General features: G+C 37.9%; 1 protein-coding gene across 5 annotated transcripts in view; it reads right to left on the reverse strand.

Moving 5' to 3' along the window:
- Positions 1–22,644, reverse strand: part of HECW2 (HECT, C2 and WW domain containing E3 ubiquitin protein ligase 2) — a 420,734-nt gene that overhangs the window by 172,820 nt on the left and 225,270 nt on the right. The window contains exon 1 of one of the 5 annotated variants that reach the window (XM_070458481.1): positions 3,833–4,191. The exons of the other annotated variants lie outside the window; for them this stretch is intronic. The gene's annotated coding sequence lies outside the window, so the exon portion shown is untranslated. Of the gene's footprint in view, positions 1–3,832; positions 4,192–22,644 lie in introns of those variants that run through there. 5 annotated transcript variants of the gene reach the window in all.

Genomic DNA, 22,644 nt, shown 5'->3' on the forward strand with positions numbered 1-22,644 from the left:
AGAATAATATGCATGCCAGGTAGTGTAGTATATATAACGTAAAGTCAGGTGGTGGTAACATGACTTAAAGAAATACAGCCAGGGAACACGACGGGAGTGAGGTTGGTGGAAGAATATTATCTTCCTTAGGCTGTTGAGGGAAACTTTGGAACAGGGCCATGAATGAAGTGAGAATGTTTTCAACTGGGAGATTTGGAAAAAGGCAACAAAGGAAAATCCAAGCACCCTGAAACAGGACAGGCCCTCCACGTTCCCAGGAACAATAAAGCGATGCAGACTGAATGACGAGGCAGAGCTAAGGAGAAGATGAGATGGGAGAGGTAGGCAGGGCCAGCTTGCAGACATGAACAGTAATAAACACCAGAGAAGCTTAGCACTGGGCACTGTTCTACTGTGTTGCCTTTATTAACTCATTGCAATCTCTAACAATCCTTTGAGGTATCATTATGAGATTTTTATCAATGGGGAGACTAAGGCACAAAGAAGTTAAGAAATGCACTACAAATCCAAAACTAGTACGTGCAGCGTGAACCCAGGCTGGCTTGCTCCAGAAGCCACGTTTCTCAGTGCTATTCCACACCATCTATCTAGACCACAGGGAAGAGTCTGGATTTCACTTGGAGGACAATGGAAAGTCACTGGAGAATTCCAAGCAGGGAAGTGACATGATCTGCATCTAAAAACAAAACAAAACAAAACAAAAACCCTTCTGGCTGCATTGTACAGAGTACATTGTGCAAGGATAGAGAGGATGGTGCACTGTGACGCTTCAGGCCCAGCACCAGCCTTGGAGCCATAACCTAAACATGACCCTCCTCCATCGCCATCTTTCCTGTGCAGACAGAACGGCCGAAGCTATAAATATCCACCCTTAGTGCACAAGGCTCTGAACCAATTCCAGGCTCTTCAGTCCAGTGACCCTGGGAGGTGACTCATCTGCCTCTAAACTCTCTCCAAGCCCAACCAGCACCCTCACTAAGTCCACCATTCTCCTCCTTTCCCGCTCTTATTCAAGTAAGTCCTTGAAACTCCAACTATCGCCACATTCAACTGTAATCAGCCAACACAGGAAGTTCTGATTCTCCATCACTTAGTGATTCAATAAAACCCTTCCTGCAGCATATTTAATATGTCACTAGCAGTTAGTTCACAAGGACACTCTATTCCCCAACAAAAATATACTTTTTGTTTTTAGGTACATACCACTTAATACAGGTGCAATGAAAGTAGTATACTGCCTGATAACCATGTTACCAGCTGTGGCTGCTAGGTGATGCTAAGATCCTAGAACTTCATAAAACGGCAGACCTAAGTTTAAAGTCCATTTTTCCCATTTACTGTATGACCTTGGGCAAGTCTTAAAACTGCAAACACTCCATTTCTTTCTTCCATAAAATGATAGCAGCACTCCTAGCTCAGAACGCTGCAGGGAGGACATGTGTACGGAACGTGAACCTGGTACACACCAGGAGCTACATGTCCAGGTTTTTACATCTATTTCATCCTTTTTAAAAAGAGCTATCTCTTTAATACTCAGAAAGCACAGTTTCCCAACTTCTTTACTTAGTTTTAACTTTTTAAATGTATTTCCTTTAAAGAAACTATTTTATTCTGATTTTTCAAAAATACACTTAAAAAAAAGCATACTTATTTATATGTTTTTGGAAAATTTTCTTTCTTAGGCAAAGGATGCCAAATAATCAGGCAGCAAAAGTGCAGGCCATAGGTACAATGATAGTAATAATAGCACATTATGCCATGTACTATGCCCTGTAGTACATTCTCCCACATAGAGTATCTGCCTAGTTCTTGGACAGAGGGTCACTCAAAGCTGAAAGCTCTTTCAATGAGCTTTAAGCCTGGCTTAAAAAAAAAGTCAGGTAGGGACTTCCCTGGTGGCCCAGTGGCTAAGACTCTGTACTCTCAACGCAAGGGGTCCATGTTTGATTTCTGATCAGGGAACTAGTTCCCACAGGCTACAACTAAAAGACCCAGCACAGCCAATTAAGTATTAAAAAGAAAGAAAGAAAGAAAGGAACAGGCAGAGCCGCCCTCATCTCTATACATAGTAAATCCAAGACTGAATACAGTTTCCACTTAGGAATCTCTGTCACCCACTGTGTGCATAAAAAGTCACCAGAAATTGCACTGTTTTGACTACATATCCTTTTCTTTCCTCTGATTATTTTTTATGAATACACTAAGCTCTCACTCATAGACCTTCTAATACTAACTGAAGTTTAAAAGCAACCTCTAGACCATCCAGGATGTCTTTTTTACACTGAACATGATAACTGAAGATCCTGGGAAATGTACCATCATAAAATAAAATGTTTAGTAGCAAACCATCGTTTGGTTCAGTAATCCTTTGGTTACTACTTTGATCTTAAGAAGCTCAGTAAAAAGGACTTATAATAAGGATTGGAAACTGTAATAGATAACTTTATTTAAAGAATGCTATTGCCCTTATTGAAGTGAACCAGATGCTTGGTGGAGTTAATCCAAATGAGTTCTGAAAATATGAATTAGAAACACGTGGGAGCAATCTTTCTGGAACAGTTATTGCTACTGATTCTAAAGAATAATTTTGTGGAAGGGGTTACTCCCTTGGGTCCTGCCCCCAAATTGGCTTTATCAGAAGATTGATAACCTTCCCAGAAATCAGATTGCTCACCTGAATCTTTACTACATCATCAATTTCCTTTTCATTAAACTGAGCATGTTATTTAATAAGGATCCTCCTGGCATTCTAATGGATAATTCTTCGTATCTGTCCAGTACATTATAGAAATAGTTAAGGATCCCTGGCTCTCAGGCACTAAATGCCAAGTATGCTATATGCCAATAAAAAATAACATCCCTGACCTCTTTGAGAACCATTTTTGGTACACAGTCAAAAAAATAAATTTTTTCATTTGAAAATACTAATTTGAAAAAATTAAAATAGAATTGAAATTTTGCCCTGCCTTCATCCCAGTTTCTAAACAATTAAAGCAGATTCAGAAGGTCTATAGAAAACTGGGACAGTTTGCCACAGATGCCCCAAGAAAATATTTTTTAAAAACACGGTTTTATTCTTGAGTTAAAATTTTCTTGTAAGATTGTTAAAACATCACTCTCTAGAATGTGAATTCATATGAATGAATACTTTCCCACAAAAATATTACATTACAAATAAACCAGTTTTAACATCTCATTCCCAGAGAGAACAGTTTTTAAATCCATCAAAAACACTATTATTCCAGAGGCAGATGACCTGTCATGAAATCTATTTTGACTCAATCTAATGCCATTTTCAAAGCATTCTTGTAGGTAAAATCTGTACTTAACATGTACAGTAAAATAATTCATCTAAAACCAGTGCAACTCTAGAAATTCACAGGGAGGGGACTGTATAAGTAAGTAAGCAAAGTCGCTCAGTCATGTCCAATACTTTGTGACCCCATGGACTGCAGCCTACCAGGCTCCTCCCATGGGATTTTCCAGGCAAGAATGAATACTGGAGTGGGTTGCCATTTCCTTCTCCGGAGGATCTTCCCCACCTAGGGATCGAACCCGGTCTCCCGCATTGTAGGCAGACGCTTTACAGTCTGAGCTGTAAAAGTTTCACAAAAGCTTTAATCCCAGCACTGATCTCTTATGTCAAGATGTCAAATGACTAAACATGATAAATGCATCAGATAATTTGTTAATAATTGTTCATAACCAAGCTGAGAGCGGACAGTATTAAGAATTTTTCAAAGAGAAAGGCAGAGAGAACTGTAAATCCCAAGCAACTGGGCATGGAAATTAGAGAGTGGAATTCATTTTACAGAACTTTCTAATACCTTACCTCAAAAAATTTCAAAGAGTTCATCTCTGCTTTCACCAGGGCACAATCCATCATTTCAAATCAGATTTAGGAAGCAGCAGGAAGAAACATTTCGTTTTCCTTAAAACAATGCACCTAGACTACCCATTGGAAATTTCATTCATAGGAGTGGCCGGAACCGAAGTCTAAGAGGGTCCGGAGTCCTAATGTGGTGGGGAGAGAGCTGCGGGTCCACTCCTGAAGCTCTTGCTGCTCCTCTTCCCCCGAAGTTCTAGAAATGAAATACTGAGTGGGACTCGAGCAGGCCGCTAAAGAGACTTCTGTCCAGCGATGAACTGAGAGCTGCCCCTGCCTTTCATCAAGACTTATCACTGTTTAGGCCTCCAAAGTGAAAAAACAATCCTGTACCAGTGTCCCTGAGGCTGAGGCAGCCGTGGCCACGCCCCCGTCAAGCACAGGATGCAATCGCCCCATCCTCCCCTCACTTCCTTCCTTCGCTTCTCCAAGGGAAAATTCCAAAGAATGAGTTCTGTGGGTACACACACACACACTCGCACACACAGTGGGCTGATGTCAATAAGCTGTTATCACAGAGAGAGGGGCTTTCTGTTTGATTTACTCAGAAAAGAGTGGCCACTATATGGGGAACTCTAATTTACTGTTATCATTAATCAGACACAGTTTTCATTTAAGTTACTAAAACAGGCTCACGGCACCCTAGCCAACCCAGAATGGAGTTTGTGGATTTGTGATTTCAAATTGTAAACAAGTACTAAAACTTTTTCATATACCAAATTGCTTTCATAAAAACCCCCAAATGTGGTTATCAATCCAGAGGTTATTTTCAGACCCTACTTCTAAAGCAAAAATAGATACAGTCGCCAATTTAGCTGGTGCTGCTATCTTACTCTAGGAAGCAGTTGTGGTAGGAGACTCTCCAGTCAGCTGTGTTGTCCTTCAGTGGAGAAATGGGCTTCATAAAACTGTGTGCCCGCTGGGCAGTCGTTGCAACTTTGAAATGCTGGCTGAACTGGGTGGGTGCAATCAAAGGCTGCAAGACCATCTCTTCCCAGCAAAACTGGGAAAGCAAGATGAGATGCCTCACTTGTCACATGCTTTGCTGTGAAGTGGGGCAGACTAGATTTAAGCTCCATGCTACATTTGGTGGCTGTAATTTCCTTTCCACTGTTCTCTTGACTGAGACTTCATTTGCCATGAAGCTTCAGAACTTTGGACTGATTCTGGAACAGACTGAGTGACCACAGCAAGCTTGGCATTCCAGAACCGCCACCACCCTGTCCAGGCTCTATTGGACATGCAAACCCAGTCATGTCTTAAGACAAATCATTGTGGATTTCTGGGTGTGTCCTAGCAAACAACAATAATAGCAAGCAGGTATGGAATGCCTACTCTGTACCAGGAACCATAGTAAATGCTTTAAAAAATAGTCTCTAATGAATGCTCTAAATCATGCTCTAAAACTGAGGTCGGTGGTGTTATTAGGTCCATTTTACAGATGAGGAAGGGCTTCCCTTGGCTCAGATGGTTAAGAATCCACCAGCAATGCAGGAGACCCAGGTTCAATCTCTGGGTCAGGGAAGACCCCTGAGAAGGAAATGGCTAACCACTCCAGTATTCCTGCCCGGAGAAATCCATGGACAGAGAAGGATGACAGGCTACAGTCCATGGGGTTGAAAAGAGCTGGACACAACTGAAGTGACTGACTATTCACTTTTCACAGATGAGGAAACTGAAACTCACAGAGAGGAAGTGATAACAGCCAGGATTAAAGTCAGATCTGAATATATATCCAAACCCAAGCTCTTTTACAATACACTGCCTCCCTCAAATAACATTATGAAAATGCCAGTGTCCTCACTGATTAACAGGTGGCCAACAGGCCCAAGGCAGCCTCAGTCACCATTAGGAGATTAGAAAAAATAAGCTAGAAAAGATGAATACGTTTCCTATTGTTGGCATGAAAGACACCTACAGCCTATGAACAAGTCTTCCCAACAATGTCAGCATTTTTGTTTTCATCCCAAGTCTGTCTAACCCTTACCTCCACTCCCTCTCAGGCCCCTGGAGCCACCTGATGCTCCCATCATTCTGGCACTCCAAGCCATTATTCTTTGACTTCCCAATATTGTAAGAGTGGCCAGATACGCCACTTTAGCTGAACTCTAGTTTCTGGCCCATCCACGTGTCACCAACATTCACAGGTGACAGGCTATTTTCCTACATAAAGGAAATCTTCCTCACAGCACAAGCCTTTGTCATAATGGAACATAGATCTCCCCAAGTTGATCAAGAAAGAAACTTATAGAGTGGAGCAAGGGAGATAAGATGACTGTTACAGCTTAGCCTTAAGGCCATCAGATACACGCACCCTTTCATAGCCAGTACCCCTTCATTCACAGTAATCTACTGTGATAAGAATATACAACCAAAGGAGAACAGTGTTAGACCTTGAAGGTTACATATGCCTTTCTTTCCTCTAAACCACACCTTTGAAGAAAACACCAAAAAACCAAAAAATAAAAAAAAAAACAGCAACAAATAAAATGGTAAAGCACCTTAATGTCAATTTTGTATCCACATGATACCTTAGCATTTTTGCCTGTTAGGTTATTGTACGGCACCAGGCGCTGGGAAACATATGTGAACAAGGCAAACAGCTCCTGCTCTTTCTTGCAGAGCTTCTATTTTAGAAAGAGAGAGAAACATAAAGTAACAAACATCAATTCTTTAGTTGTTATTATGAGACAGGCTACTAAGGCAAAAGAGAAGGTGGTAATGAAATGGCTGAGCTGGGGACATGACCCAGGTCAGAGAATAAGAGGAAGCTTCCTCCAGGAGTTGGTGTGTGGACTAAGTCTCGAAGGATGACTAGGGATGGGGGCGGGGATGGGAGAGGAGAGACAGCTCTTTCCAGATAGTCAAGAGCTTTGGAGAGGCCATCAGATGGGAAGCAACATGACCTTCTCTTTTTCTGCAATTTGTTTATTCATTTATTTTCTCCTTTTTTCCCCCAAGCTTTAAACTTTTTATTTTGTATTGGGGTACAGCCTGTTAATAATGTTGTGGTAGTTTCAGGTGAGCAGCAAAGGGACTCAGCCATACATATATGTGAGTTTAGTTGCTCAGTTGTGTCCGACTCTTTGCAACCCCATGGACTATAGCCAACCAGGCTCCTCTGTCCATGGGGATTCTCCAGGCAAGAATACTGGAGTGGGCTGACATGCCCTCCTCCAGGGGATTTTCCTGACCCAGGGATCGAACCCAGGTCTCCCACATTGCAGGCAGATTCTTTACCGTCTGAGCCACTAGGAAAGCCTCAGCCATACATATATATGTATCCATCTTCCCCTGCAAACCCTCCTCCCATCCAGGCTGGCACATAACATTGAGCAGAGTTCCATGTGCTATACAATAGGTCCTTGCTGGCTATCCATTTTAAATACAGCAGTGTGTACACGAACTTCCCAAAGTCCCTATCCCTCCCCACCCCGACCCTAGCAACCGTAAGTTCATTTCGAAGTCTCTGAGTCTCTTTCTGTTTTGTAAGAAACTTCTTAGATCCCACATATAAGGGATGTCACATGATACTGCTCCTTCTTTGTCTGACTCACTTCACTCAGTATGACACTCTTCATGTCCATCCAACAACATGACCTTTTCAAAGACTGGAGGAAGACCAGTGTGGCTAGAGCACATAGGATGGGGGAGAGGTGAGGCCACGGGAAGAGAACAAACGGGACATTTTCAGCATCAGTGTATCGGGAGAGAAAAGGAAGCTGAAGAATAAGGGAATGGAAACTGTCCTTTTCCCTTTCCTAAGCTCTCGTTCTGAAAGGACAATTGATGATCGCAGTTCTGAACATTCTAAGCAAAGATGCTGTGGGTGAAACTGTGATTTGTGACTGCTGAATGAATTAATCACATAAATTAAGTGATTAAAGACATTACTTAACTAAAGTAGCTTACTTCCCCAAAGTTCACAGAATATTTATTAAGAGTAAAGTAAAGAAGAGCAAAACACAATTCTTAGATTATAATACAAATTGGCAATGGAAAAATTCAACAGTGTCCCTGCCAGCTGTCTCTATGCTGGCACCAAAGCACAAAACAAAAGCCAGGTTAGCACATCAGGAAGCAACAACCCCTTTCCTGAAAAGCCCATTACGATCTTCCTTTGTGTTTATGCCTTTTGCATGCCTGAGTCTGACATCACTCATATGCATTATTGAAGTCTTACAGCAAGTGTCTGCTATCTGCTATAGTTTCAACTGCCTGCTTTCTCTTCAACATTGTGTTCATAAAGCAGCCAGATGAATGCTCATTTCATCATCACTCTGCTTTCGAATTCCCAAAATCTTCCAATGGAAATACACATTGGCTTGTGTATAAATCAGAAAGCTTTTAAAAATAAATCTTAAAGTGAGACAGCTGCTAAAAGATCAGGGGGGAGAACCCTTAAATCTAAACTCAAGTAAACACATGTATATGAAACATGTTTTCATATATATATATTTTTAATTTAGCTTAGAAAGTGGTAGCAATCAAATACAATAAAAATAATAATGGCTATCATCTGTTATCTATTAAGAAACTTCTATGTGCCAGGCACACACTCCCTCATTTAATCCTCAAAATAATCTTCTGGAATTGTCACTACAATGCCTATTTCACAAATTAAATGGAAGATAGACAGATTGAATTACTTGCTGTTATTTACATAGCAAGAAACCAGCTGAATTTCAAAGCCAGGGTTTACATGACATCAAAGCTCATCCATTCTGCACTGCTGGATAATTCCCAGCAATAACTATCTACCACTCACCAATGCCAAGAACTGTGCTGATATTTCAGAATCATTAACTGATAAGAGTTCTCCCAGCAATCCTGAGAGGTGTTGCTATCCTTAACATGAGGAAACAGTTTGGAGAGGTGGAGTAATTTGATCAAGGGCACACATGCCAAGGTTGAAAGGCTCAAGGGAAGACTTTCCAATAACCTGCATAACTTCACATCCGCAGCACTGCTGGGTTACTCACCGTTCAGTAAAATAAGTATGGGTCTGTTACTTTCTTGGGGTTTTGCAGTTCTACCTGGGAAATCAATATGCTTAGGAAAAGCGTAAAGTCCCCAAAGAACTGATTTTCTTATCCTGAATGAATAAGGAAATCTCTTTATCAATGCCCATTCAAGTCAAAATACCAGGATTCTGATTCTCTGCTTTCATAAATAAGAATAAATGACCCTTACTTTCTCTGACAAATAAACACACACAATATAATGTGCCAAAAACTCTGAAAGGCATAAAAAAATAAGTGGTTCTTTTTTTTTTTTAAGTAATTTCCACTAATGAACTAAAGATACAGCTATAGTGGAATCTCTTTTATTTGACTGATGTGTACTTTGGAGCTCTAAGAATATACTATTTCTCCTTATGGGTTAATTTGGTAATAACACCTATAAATGTAGTATTTTTCCTTATCAATACATTTTAAGTTCAGATTAATGTAAAGACAAGTGTCTTTAAAAGAAATATTAACATATTGCATACAATTATATACAATCCCACAAGCCTCATTCAATTCATAATAACCATTTAATTACATTTTAATGGATTCCGTAGCTATGCTAATTCTTATTCCAAATAAAATTGTATTATTATAAAGCAAGGTGAATTAAAGAATAGATTTTAGGCATGTAAGCTCTGAAAATAAAATGAAAAAGATGCAAAATGACTACAATAGAGAAGGATGCAGAATTATTTTATTTGTGTATGTGTGTTCTGTGTTTCTGTCTGTAAAATGAGAACATATGCCTTTCCAATAAGGCTTTGTTAATGCTTGTGACTGGAGGAGGGCATGGCAATCCACTCCAGTATTCTTGCCTGGAGGATCCCATGGACAGAGAAGCGTGGTGGGCCACAGTCCAGTGGGTCACACAGAGTCAGACATGACTAAGCAACTAACACACACACACATACACACACATACATGCGTACACACACATACACACACACATACACACATATACACACACATACACACACACACACACACACGCTTGAGACAGCAATGAATCTGATAATCTCCTGGAGATTCTCTGCTGGAAGCACCTATACAGAGATTCCAATATATTCACATTAACAGGCACTTCAGAAGTGGCACTTTAATATACCATCATAGTGTATGATAATGTAAACTAACACAGAGATTTCCAAAAATCCTGAAAGAGTACAACTCAAATTCCATTGTGTACTAGAATCACCTGGTGAGGCTAATGTTTAAACTTTAGACGAAATTTCACAGAGCAAATCAGAGAAATTCCGACTCAGTGGACATAAGAAGGATCTTAAGGGTCTTCATTGTTACACAATTACCCGAGCTAACTCTGGTATCAGTGTTCCTTAAACCACACTGACCTGTAATCTCAAAATCTGATAGACCATACATGTGCATGTGTATGTGAGGTATACATGCATATAAATGTCACGTTTCATTTTGTGAATTTGTTTTAGTAGAAAACTCAAAAAGAAACATGCTTCTTTGTACCTTTGCAGTGTTCCCTACCCTAACAATCCTTGTGTTAATTATTTCCAATCCATCTTAAGAGGAAAACTATATACTAAGAAGACAAACAAGTACGGGGAAAATGAAGAGACAGGAAGGGACACTAACATGAGAAAAAAAAACCTTTTGTCTGTATTCAAATCTAGAACAGTGTTCCTCAAAAATGGGCCACGGGTCAGCACTGGGTCATAAGCTGGCTGTTAATGACCTGCGAAAAGTACAGAAATCACGCATGAGGCTTCAGAAGCTTTTACAGAAATTTGTCAAGAGTAATTTTAAGTCTGTTCAATACAATTATAAAAATGTGGGCTTATATTTTGTGGATCTTATTTTTTACTCCATTTCATTCTTCTAGTAGCTTATTTTTACTCTAATTTACAAATGATCAGTGTCTGTGATAAATCTGACTAACTGCAGGTAATTTGAGAAACTGGTAAACTCTAGATGCAAGAATCGGTCATCTTTGGGAGCCTCCTAGCCCAGAGTTTGATTTTAAAAAGTGGCTTTCTATAACATCATTTCCAAAGGTTAGCGGCCAGAAACAATTTATTGAATGAATGTCTGAACTAACATCTTTAACTTTTCATAATAACTCACTCTACGTTGTCAGCAATGCACCAATCTATGTGTTACATTGAATTGACCATCTTTTCTTTTAGCTTGTACCACCTCTTAGAATAATATTTTAGTAAAATTTCCTAGAAGTTTATTTTCAGGAGCAAAAAGCAGTCCTTGTTTCACTCACTGTAAATCTGTATCTTTCAATTTGCAAAGAAAGCCTTGAGTTTTAATATTTGAGAATTCAGTGATGAGCTTTTATCACCACATCTACTGTATAGATATAATATCTATACCCTATCTGTGAATCTTTGTTGACATGAAACTATTGTTTCAGGCTGTTCTCAAGAAAGCAACCTGGTCCTCTTAGCATTGGGTGCCTATCAGCTATCTAATGATATCTAAACAGCTATCTGATTGCTATTTTTGGCTATGACAACAGTAATAAGAAGCACAAAATATCAGTACATTATTTCAGTCATAAATATTTACATTGACACAGATCTCATTTTGCAGTTTTCCTATCTCCTAGTAAAATCTGAATAATAATTCTCTTATTGAAGACCCACATTCTAAAGAGAATTGAACCTAAACACTAGGCATATTCCTACAGTTTCTGTTTCAGGTCAGTATATCCCTTCATGTCCCCCCCGAGTTGCTACTTTTGCTCTACAAATGTTGCCAAAAATAACTTTTCCTCTTCCCAGTTAAATATGGTATTTATAGAAGGTGGGAATGGAGAATTTGGGAGCATGAATCTGTACACATAACAAACTCACAATAACAGCAACTGCACTCCTAGCTGTCAAGATTTCTAGCCAGGAAGAGTGAGAAATGAGGGTGTTTGTTCTTTTTTTTTTTTTGCTCCAAAGTAATTATGGTCCCTTTTAAAAAGAGAATAAAGCCATCTTTAAGTATCTAAGTTTGTTTTGTGTTGCTTAGAAGTTATGTCACACACTAAACTTGTTAATTATGTTTTCTTAACATTTTTAATCCAGTTTAAGACATTTTTTCATTTAGTGAGTTTATATGACTAAGAACTTTCTGACAGCTTGAAGGCAGCACAGAAAAGCACGGGTTCTGCTGCCAAAACGGATGCCTGTTAGCTGTGTGACACTGGCCAGGGAGTAACCTTCCACAAACTGTAGCTCACTCATCCCCGTTTATAACACGGGGGCAATCACAATGTATGACCAGAACAATTCTGAGAGGGTGGTAAAGCTATATAAAGCAAGGAGACAGTGTGCCTGGCACAGTGGACTCACTCTTTACTGGCAAACTCAGATTCAAGTGCTGCCTTTATTCTCAATAGAGAAGACGCTAAATCACTGAATTATTTCAACAAGTTTTCAGAATTTTATTTTGGTGACAAATATGAATATTAAGTAGACTAATGACAATCGCTAGGAAGGCGGTTGGCTAGATGAACTAACCTCAGAAGTCACTTGGAGCCAGTTTATCTAACATGACTCAACCAGGCTTCAATTTAGCACTTTCATTAAAATTCAAGTAACAATGTTGGAGAAAAAGAATTGCCTTTTACTAAAGAAATTTAAATTATGTCAATTCCTTTTATTGTACTATATACATTTGCTTCAGCTTCAGCAGTTTGGGAAAGTAGAGTAGATAAAACTAAAATAAAACTAAAATCACAAGACATATTTGTAAAAGTAGATGGCATTCATCCAAAATGCCTTTCCTGGAACAAACTGTAACAACTTGATTCACTGCCGCCCTTCCCTACCAAACTATATTTAAGGATCTGTAAGCATTTCCATTATGAACAGCTATTAACAGGATTTGTCATTTTACATTCTAATCTGTTTTAGAGTTTATGTATAAACATCGTAAATAATAATCTCTTTTTAAAAAGCCTTTGTTTTTTTAATTTAACAACTTCCTTCAGTAAAGAATACTTTCAGTACAGTACAGAAAAATTTCTGCAGTACAAGGTGGGCGATACCATAAATAACAGAAAATTACAGATTATTATTTTTTTTACAGATTATTTTATACATGAAAAAATGTTTTAATAAGCAAAATAAGATGTGTGGTCAAGATATATGTGGCACCATAGATTATATAAATTCAGTGGTCATTGTCTCATGAACTACAATAATTTGAAACTAGAAAAGTATCCAAAAAGATGAACAGGTAAATTATGACACAGCCATTTTATAGAATGTTATGTACTTATTACACTATGTTTCCAAATAATGTTTAATGACACAGGAAGTGCTCATGATATCTTAATAATCCGTGGAAAAACATACTGCAAAGTTATATGTATGTAAAAGTCGCTCAGTTGTGTCCAACTCTTTGCAACCCCATGGACTATAGTCCATAGAATTCTCCAGGCCAGAATACTGGAGTGGGTAGCCTTTCCCTTCTCCAGGGTATCTTTCCAACCCAAGGACTGAACCCAGGTTTCCCACATTGCAGGCAGATTCTTTACCAGATGAACCATAAGGGAAGCCCAAGAATACTGGAGTGGGTAGCCTATCCTTTCCCCAAAGGATCTTCCCAACCCAGGAATCGAACCGGGGTCTCCTGCACTGCAGGAAGATTCTTTACCAAGTGAGCTATGCGGGAAGGCCAGAGTTATATGTATAACATGAGCTTAATTGTCTTTAAACACACACATGAAATTTATAAAAATAAAGTTGTGAAAGGAATATTCAAAATATTCAGAGCAGTTATTGTTTGGCAGGAAGACTTAAGGGGCTCCCCAGGTGGCTCAGTGGTAAAGAACCCACCTGTCAATGCAGGAGAGACGGGAGACTTGAGGTAGATCCCTGAATCGGGAAGATTCCCTAGAGGAGGAAATGGCAACCCACTCCTGTATTCTTGCTAGAGAGTCCCATGGACAGAGGAGCCTAGCAGGCTACAGTACGTGGAGTCGCAAAGTCAGACACAACCAAGCACACACACATGCATGCAGGCAGACTTAAATGTCCTTGTATTCTTCCATATTTTCTAGCTTTTCAGAAGGAACTTGCATGACTTTAATGATTAGAAAAGAGAGGCTTCAATCTGGCCTAATGTGACAGAAAAATACAGGAACAGTAACAAATTTAAAAATGAAGTTTCCCTTACAAATCTACCTATCCTGACACTTGAAGATATTACTTACAGTGTGAATTTATTAAGTACTCATTCAAAAGGAGTTGTTATTTACCAAATGGAGATGGCCCAAAAAAGTGACCTTGTAGCTAACTCACATTATCCATAAACCTTGTCCAAAGATACTAAAAACCACAAGTATTATCCATCACAAAAGCACCTCCAGGGAAAAAAAAAAAACACAAATTCAAGATATATCTGATAAAGGAACTGTAAAAAAAAAAAAAATCAAAGCAAAAGATGTCACAAGAAAACTAGTTTGAATCTGAGTTTAAAATTGTATTTAAAACTCCAAGTACTGAATATTCATCAACTCAAAGAAATCTGCTCCAAATGGAATTATGACATCAATTTAAATCAAACATAAATATACTCAAAGAATTCAGATTCCCAGGCTATTTCAGTGCCTCTCTCCCTTCTAGTGTAAACACAGGAGTGTGTGCACACATATAGACATAAACATATAACCCAACAGAAAAATCATACTACAATCAATAACATTCATGATCATATATATTTCCATTTTCTCTTTAAAAAAAAAAACCTTGAATAAATTTTATTGAAAAAAAAACAAGTTTTACATTTTTCATCAAGATTACATTTTTAAAATTTATACGGTCCATTATATGTCAGCTATTATGCAAAGTATTTTCACCTAAGCTCTATTTTTCAGTATGTCCTCTTTCACCAATGTTAGAAAATCTGGTCCATGAGGATACACTGTCATAGTCAATCCACTCTATCAGTCTGTGTTCTTTGAGATAAGAACACAGAAGATACTTTCTTAATTATCATATTCCAAGAATTATCCAGTGCTGGGAAATATCCAGTATACATTTTAGATTAAATGAATAAGAACTGATTCTCTATTCCAGATAACCATGATAGTGTGATCACTCATCTAGAGCCAGACATTCTGGAATGTGAAGTCAAGTGGGCCTCAGGAAGCATCACTATGAACAAAGCTAGTGGAGGTGATGGAATTCCAGTTGAGCTATTTCAAATACTAAAAGATGATGCTGTGAAAGTCCTGCACTCAATATGTCAGCAAATTTGGAAAACTCAACAGGGGCCACAGGACTGGAAAAGGTCAGTTTTCATTCCAATCCCAAAGAAAGGCAATGCCAAAGAACATTCAAACTACCACACTATTGCACTCATCTCATATGCTCACAAGGAATGCTCAAAATTCTCCAAGCTAGTCTTCAACAGTACATGAACCAAGAACTTGAAGATGTTCAAGATGGATTTGAAAGGCAGGGGAACCGGAGATCAAATTACCAACATCCATTGGATCATAGAAAAAGCAAGAGAATTCCAGAAAAACATTTACTTCTGCTTTATTGACTACGCCAAAGCCTTTGACAGTGTGGCTCACAACAAACTGTGGAAAATTCTTCAAGAGATGGGAATACCAGATCAACTTACCTTCCTCCTAAGAAATGTGTATGCAGGTCAAGAAGCAACTGTTAGAACCAGACATGGAACAGCAGACGGGTTTCAAATCAGGAAAGGAGGATGTCAAGGCTGTATATTGTCACCCTGCTTACTTAACTTAAATGCAGAGTATATCATGCGAAATGCCAGGCTGGATGAAGCACAAGCTGGAATCAAGATTGCAGGGAGAAATATCAATAAGTCCTTGTATTCTTCCAATTCTAACCTTTAGAGAACGTAAGGGGACGTAAAGATCTAGAAAGTGAAAGAGGTGAATAATGTGACGCTGAAAATCACAACAAAACAAATTTAAAATGAATCCCCCATTACAATTCAACATATATGCATTGGAAAAATGATACATGAAGATTTTAAGTTTCTGTCAAAAATATTACCAATGGACTGGCCATGAAAGTATGAAACTACTTCTTGAAAAAGCTTTCAAAGACTAAAACAAATATTATCAAAAAAGCATCCTTCCAACAAAAGATAACACAAAGCTAGGTTTTCCATGATATATGGATGTGAAGGTTGACAATAAAGAAGTAGCAAGAGTGCAAAGAATATGTTTGAACCTGAGTAAATTGTATGAGAAACTCTTGAAATCCTGCTCAAAATCAAAAATCGTCCAAATGAAAAATCATTTAATATCAAAATGAATGACTCAAAGATGTAAGTATCCCAATACTCAGTGCCCACCTTAGTGAAAAGCGAGTGTTGCACACATGATGCTGGAAACATTAAAGGCAGAAGAGAAAGGGATACAAAACATAAATTGGATGGATCAAGTATCAATTACATCATTTGAAAAAAAAAACTTGATAATTTTAGAAAAAGGAAGTTGTACATTTGATCAAGGATTACATGTTTAATTTTGCGGTTGCAAAGATCGTATACAAAGATTACTAACTGAACTCTATTTTTTATTTCTTTCCCAGATGTTAGAATGCAACGTATAATTTCTGTTTGCCATCTATCGTCTGTGTTCTTGACTTTAAACACCAGATGGACTACTAGTCTAGATCCTCATATTCATTGAATTTCCAGGCGATAGGAAGTATGCATTTCGTATCGGAGACTTCACAGGGTGACTGAGTTCCTGCTGCGCGATCTTTACGCCACAGGCAGTTTATGTATTGGCACAGTAAAGTGAAGATATAAGAGTTAAGACAGAAAGCAAACTGAATATTCCTATATTGACGACAGAATAAGAGACCAACAAATAGTGATATCACCTAGATTTCACATTCTGAAGTGAAGAAAGTCGGTACTACGAAACTCTATAAACTACCCTGTGGTTCCTGATGGTAGTGTCAAGATTGGATTCAATGCAGGACAGTGGATCAATCTAAAGAGATCCCATGTGAAGCAGCTAAGACCAGACAAATCTGAAAAGCTCACACACCAGAGCCTGCAAAAGGAAGCTTTCTCATCCAAGAAACCGGCAAATCGCAAGAACATCAACTATCCAACAAGAGAAACCCTCATAGTAAATGGAATGTCAAAATTCCAAAATAATATTAAAACATATTAAAATACCTTGAAGATGTTCAAATTCGAAGAAGCAGGGACGTAATAAATTACTCAAATAGGAAAGAAATAAAGAGAATATCCAAATAGACATTACATTCATGCTAAACACTGAATAACAATCAAAGCCTTAAAGTAGGGGATCTCAAATAAACTAGAGGAAACATTCTTCAGAGACTTGAGTCTAGATAATTATATTTTGAGAAATTGTATTCATTATATAGGCGCTTAAAATACCTGGAAATTTCTAACATAGGATTTACAAATAGGAATGGAATGAGGTATAATGCATCCATTTTAAATTAAATCATGCAATAATCAACTGTAACATGCTGAAAGTGTAGAAAAGCTTGGCAATCAGATTGCAGGCAGAAATTTAAAATCACATACACAGACGTAAATCTAAATGAAATGTGAAGCCAAAGAAAAAGCAAATCAAGAAAATGGAAAGAAAATCTAAGAAAGTTAATGGGATTTGAAAAGTGCCTGTAAAACGATGCATCCAAGAATTTAAGGTCATGAAACCAGCTCCACTTGCTAATGATAGGGAACAATGGAACACTCAACTATTTATGGGCGACTACAAACATCACTCTTGGGTACTGAGCCTGAATTAGAAACGCTGCTACTGGAAGAAAGCATGCAAGCCTCAGCGCTCAGAAAAGCGGATATTATTAAAATCAGGTCTGGTCTGCAAAGCTATGGTTTATCTAGTAGTCATTAGGATGTGAGGGTTGGACGCATAAAGAAGGTTAGCCTAAGGTTTGCTGTGATCGTTGGGAGACTCTATGAGAGTCCCTGGTGCAAGGATAACGTCATCCAAAGGAAATCAATCCTGCTTAGAGGACTAATTAACTAACTCCATGCACAGGTCCAACGTATGGAACAGATATAGATCATGAAAACACCCTGACTGACACGATTTGTTTAGGCATTAGGAAAAATACAGAAAGAATGAAGCTACGATGGATTACCTCATAGGACAGAGTGAGGCAACATATAATGGTCGATCAAAGACTTTTCCAGTTTTCCATTGGGCTTCAAAGTACAAAATAGCTAAAATGACTGACACTTCATCATACATTTTTTTTTTCATTAGCTTTGCTATAGTATAACATTATTACAATTTTTTGTGTTCATTGAAATGCATCAGCCATGGATTCTTTAACCCCATTCAGGTCCCCCTCTATCCATGCTTCCAGCCAAGATACTGGGTGGTTGCCATGTCTTATCCGGGAGCACTTCCACCATGTACCTGATCTGGCTGATCTGTCAACGATTGTTATTACTGGTTTCAGGTTCCTTGAAATCATCACACCTGCTTTTGAGCCAACCAGTAAAATGTGAGTAACTAAAGTTGACAGACAGAACTCATCTAATATTTGCCTATACGGTTATCGCAGACCAATTCAAAGTCTAAACAAAATGTTAAAATCTAATGGTCTTTTCATTTTGGCTAAATCGTCGTTACAAACTCTTTAAATCCTTGGGATTTCCTGATGATCTGATTCAAAGAATTCTTCTTAATGCGGAAATACAGATGACTGATAGTAAACCCACATCCCTTAACAGCTAAGCCAAGCTACACCTGATGAGCCCCGATTCCTTCAATGTCCTGCTCACATAAAACATCTGCATGGAGAACGGGTGCCACGGCTTAGCCCTGGCTTTCTCTGATGGAAAGCCCAAAATGGTAATGAAGCTGGGTCAAATGCAATTATTACAGAAAATATATTTAAAAACTGTTTCATTGGATGCTCAATTCCATAACAATCAGGCTTTAAGAACTTCCTTAAATCAAACAAACACTAAGTTATTTATCTTAACTTTTAGGTAGGACCATCATCTAAAAACAAACTAAACTTAAACCTAAGAAGATAGAGCTCAAAACAACCTAAGTCAAAGTTATTACTATTTAACAAGTCTCTTCAGTTCATATACTTAAAATAAACCTTATAAGGATTAAGGAAATATCCTTGACAATTGCACAAAAAGAATAAAATAAGTTAATTCACAACTAGAAAACAACACATTTATACATTGAAAATCATGCAAAACAACTGTAAAGAAACAAGGGACACAAGAATGAAGATATACCCTTTCATGTTGCAGCATATTAACAATAGCTAAATTAAAATAAAAAGAAGTCCATAATCAACAACCATAATCAAAAAAAGAAAGAAAATAAAGAATTTTTTACGACAAAATGCTATCATTTGTATGATATTCAACAACACTTTTTACAAGTCCAAAAACCAGTAAGAAAATTGGATTCAGGACTATTCTTGCCTGACTTCATTACTCTAGACAAAAGTCAACATCCCAACAGCATTGGTCGGGCACAAAGCAGAATGGTAGATCAATGACAGATAGAAAGCAAGAGTAAATCACGAACCATGTCACCGTATCTCGACAAGGATGGCAAGGATTGTACATGCAAAAACCACCTTTTAATATAGGGTGCGCCTTAAGATGGGGGTGAATGCCTTAGTAACTAACTGGACCAATTTCAACCCATAGACTGTATACCCCAAAATTACTTACAAAAACAAGTTTCTGCCTGTAAGAAACTTTACAAAACCCTAAGGCAACATAGCAAAAAATGCTGATACAGATAAAGATACAGCAGCGACACACATAACACATTTTCAATTTAGAAAAATAAAGCAAAAAAAACAACCACGACAAGTGTATACTAAACAGTTGAAACTAAAAGAAACTTAGCAAGCTTGAAAAACATACACATTAATTGGCAAATAAACGTAAAATTGAAAGTTAACAAAGCTTAATCCATTAAAACACATACATTTTTTAAACACATGAGCTCACAACAGTATTAAAATATGCATAGCCACTCACCAAAAAGAAGTAAACCTCTTAATCACAACTGGAAATAACTAGGCCACTAATGTCATGCATTTTTAAAACCGTCATTGAAATCAAAGAATTAAGCATGTACCTTGACAGTTTCAGTATGAACTCTACTTCAGAGTAACAAAGATGCTGAAGCTGATGGGGGAACATGCATCTTAAATATGCATCCCAGGAAATAAATGTGGAAGGAATAAAATTATTAGAAAATACACAATTTTCTAAACACTAAACTAAGCAAAAAATTAGAAAATAATGGAAATTTTCTAATTAGGCAAAGTTCTAATCGAGACCGAAATCACCTTAGCTCAGAGAATGGCAAAACCAGATGTTAAGGATTTAAAGTACTATGACTGATGAAATTGATAGTTATCTTTGACCCTGAATGAATGTGAGTATTATGCACAAAGCTTGCAAACATTATCAAGACTTTGCATAAACGTTAAAGTTACAAGAAAACGGTGGTCGTTGTTTCAGTTAAGGTGCATGCTACCTTTTCATTGCTAAGTCATGACCCAACCCTCTGTGACCCTGATCATTCACGGAGTTGTCAACTCAAGTCCATCGTCGTGCATCACCACCTCCTGTTGCCTCTCTCTCTCATCCTCAATCCGGAATCATGGCTCTATCCAAGCGTCATTCACATCGGTGCCCAGTATTGTGCCTACCCATCTCCTTGCCTATTCTCAGTTGGCTCAATTCTTCCACGAATTTACTATTTTGTTCTGCGTCCAAATTCAGAGCCTCCCACACAGTCCACAATAGTATATGGACCATTCTTCAGTCGATCAGTTCTTTATGGAGATTCATTGGTCTTAGGACTTAGAACATTTTGTTCTTTGCATCAGTACTTTCATTTTTTCCCATCTATTAAGTTGGAGCTAATACATTTCATTCAGTGTTGTTTTCATATTGAATGAATTCACAATGCATTGGTACATATCCTCCGGAACCCACTCACTCATCTTCACGTTCCCTTGGGTCTTCCGTGCCCAGTTGCACTGTCTCATGCAACTTGGTGTAGTGATCGTTTCCCTAGTTCATAACTGTTTCTCTTCCAATGAAAATCTTTAACTTAAGGCCTCATCATGTCCACAGTCTTCTATCATTGAGTTCTGGATTATCTGCTTGCATTTCAGTTTGTTTCCTTCTATTTGACATATTATAGTGGTACAAACTGTAATGATCTTATCTTTCTGGCAACATGGTTTAAGGAAATTTGCCTTCCTTTTCACCCTCATCAGAACTGATTTAGTCAATTGCTTTTTACTCTGAGTAATATTCATGGATTTAGGTGACAGTTCTCTCCAATCTTCCAGATGGCATCGATTGCTATCATGCTGGCCTAATATACTCTGCAGATGATAAATAGGGGTGTGACTTCTCTATGCCTTGTCTTTCCTTGCTGGAATCCATGAATGGGTTGCTTGGTCCATTGGCAGTTCTTGCTTTTACCCATTTACAGTTCTCACGACTGTTCCAAGTGGTTGTACTATATTTCTTTCCAATCCACGGTAGGGTTTGTTCTCCACACCTCTCAAGCAGTTGATGCGATGTCTTCTGGAATCCCGCTGCCTATCACATAAATGTGGTAATTTGATCTCTGGTTTTTCTGCCTTTTGATAATGAGTATCTTTGAATCTTTTCACAATGCTTGAACCAGCTTTGTCTAACGGGCATGTTGTTGAGGTTCCTTGAGCATTTTTGATTATCATTCATTTTCATTGACGGTTGCTTTTGTAAATTTAAGATAGAGTACTTGTAAATGTAGCCTTCTAGTTCTTTCTGCTATAACAGAGCTCTGTATTTTCACCTAGTATATTAGATCCCTATGAATGTTAAAGTTTTAAGTTTCTCCCATTTCTTATTTTTCTTTTTTCACTAAATTCTGATGTGTCCCGAGATTACTCGCTGATTTCATGTCAGTAGATTGCCTACATGTTTCCTAGGATTGTTAGTTTTGTGCTTCATCAGTCGTGTCGACTCTTTTACACGATGTACAAGTCTGTCCAGATCTAATAATTGGTTGTTGTCATGCCTCTCGGGATCTTCACCAGATGGACCATGTCACATTGAGTATTTTTTATGTCTCATTAGGAATGCTCAGTGTTCTTTGCTAATATCGTGGCAATACCAGTTCCGCACCCTTTAAAGGGATATGCTAAATACAGATATCCTTTGCCTTTTCCCGAAGAGACCATAGTCGTGATTAATTCTGCTTATTATGAGTTTCATGGACTATTTGGTCTTTTGCATACATCTGTCTTGATGAACTGTGGCTGGTTTATAGAGTTCCTGGTCAGCAGATTGATTCTTTTCCATTCTACTGTGCTCTGGTTACTTGGAGCTATTGAATAGTTATGTTTTCAAACAATTGTGAAATAATTCCTAGTTCTTAAAATCCAGTGTTTCTTGGAATCATAATCTCTATCTTGGTATCTACATTTTAAAATATTATTCCAGAAATTTTAGATCCATCTAAATTTTATTTTGAAATTTCTCAACGTTTATTAATTTTCTAGAAGATCTTTTTTTCTTTGGTAATATCCTAATATTTACATTCATTTTGTGATTTCTAAAGGTATCTTTCCTAAGTTTTAGTTTCGATTAATGTTGTTCCTTAGCTTTATACAGCATAGTTTATTTCATAGGAACCTATAACTTAAAGCAAGATTCTTTAAGTTAACTAAGAATCCACTAACAAGTGTTCATTTGACTCAGACGTCAATA

This window comes from Odocoileus virginianus, chromosome 30 (genome assembly GCF_023699985.2).
Source record: "Odocoileus virginianus isolate 20LAN1187 ecotype Illinois chromosome 30, Ovbor_1.2, whole genome shotgun sequence".
NCBI lineage: Eukaryota > Metazoa > Chordata > Mammalia > Artiodactyla > Cervidae > Odocoileus > Odocoileus virginianus.